The following is a 1,560-nucleotide window of genomic DNA, read 5'->3' as shown; positions in this document are numbered from 1 at the left end:
CGCACGCCCCCCTCCACTCAAGAGCGCCTCGGCGCTCACTGCAGATGCTCCGGACGCACGAGAGTCCAATCTGATTATTTCAGTCCCCGGTGGTCGCCCGTTGGGCAGTCGGCTTATCTGCTTTGCGGCACACATCACAAGCTGATCCAGATTAAATGAGCCTCTTCTGCAAGCAGGACAATCTGATCATGAGGGCGAACAGCGGCCACACAAATCTCCCAAAGACCCGCACACACCGTCCTTGATGCTCTGCTTTTGGCCGCCGGAGCTGTCCAGCGTGGCTTTAGTCGGTGCTTTGTGTTTTACGTTAGATTCAATTCAGTCATCCTACCAAGGACCCCCATCGAGGGCGGCATTATGACATTATTTGCCCTCGCCGAGTTACGAGAACTCCACTCTCTTCAGAAATTGGTGCTAAGTAGAAGTCTGCTCTAAAAAAACAAGACAGAAGGCGAGTGGGCGCCATGAGTGTTCAGCCCAGTGATGCGTAAAGTTAAGTGAGAAAGCCTGTTTGGTAACTACTCGACTGGCACATTGGGTTTTGGGAAAATAAATATGAACAGGGGTGCGAGGATTGAGTATTCTATATCTATAGTACAAGAAACTAGTATTGTTGGTCATTCACACACTCCAGTATGTACTCATACACAGTCACATGCACCTGTGTCCACCTTTAAACAAAACCAGTCTTACGTGGGTCTACATATAAGTGGCCTCTTTAGAGTGAATGCCGGCACAAGTGGATAAATAGATATTCTCAAACACAATCATTCACATGTACAAACAGATCAGTGCACTATTGCACTCTTACAAATTCAAATACACTCACCCTCTTTCAACTAACAAATTATTTAACAGAAGTGTGTAAAGAAATGCTCCTTTATACCAACGTCAATGTGCCTTTATAATGTCTTACTGTGACTGTTCCTTTTATCTTTAGCCATGTCAGAAGATTTCTTTCTTGTTAATCATTCTGGTGTGTATTTGAGATAATATTTATTTATTGAGCCTCACTATAAACCAAATTACAAAAAAAAGCCAAATGTCTGTCTGTCACATATACATAAGTACTCAAATACAGAATTACTTGTTGCACATATTCATTTTCTCACACTCAAAAGCTCTTACATTAACACTTATATACACAAAGGGGCAGAATCACATGTATGTCACTAGGTTTACATAAATAGACACAAATGCACTGTCATTCAGTTATTAACTTGTGTGCTAACACAAAAACATGCCCTCTTACATACTCAAGCATACACACTGAATTCACATTCTCAGTAAAAAATAAATGACACCCAGTTCCTTATTTTAAGTAGTGATCCATCTATAACTAGCATGTAGACAGGATAAATGTCACACAAAGTGAACTTGTATTCAAGGAAACAGAGTTATGCTGAAGCATTTGTTTAAACAGACTGAGACAGAGAGGTAAATTCTGACTGCAGATATTCTGTAGATCAGTATATAACAGTGTGCTATGACATACACCCTCATACCAGTAGTGAAGTAACCTGCAGGGATGTAACAGTAACGTTTGGGTTACTAGCTGGG

The sequence above is a fragment of the Erpetoichthys calabaricus genome, chromosome 11 (assembly GCF_900747795.2).
Source record: "Erpetoichthys calabaricus chromosome 11, fErpCal1.3, whole genome shotgun sequence".
NCBI classification, from domain to species: Eukaryota; Metazoa; Chordata; class Cladistia; order Polypteriformes; family Polypteridae; genus Erpetoichthys; species Erpetoichthys calabaricus.
This window is presented reverse-complemented; position numbering follows the sequence as displayed.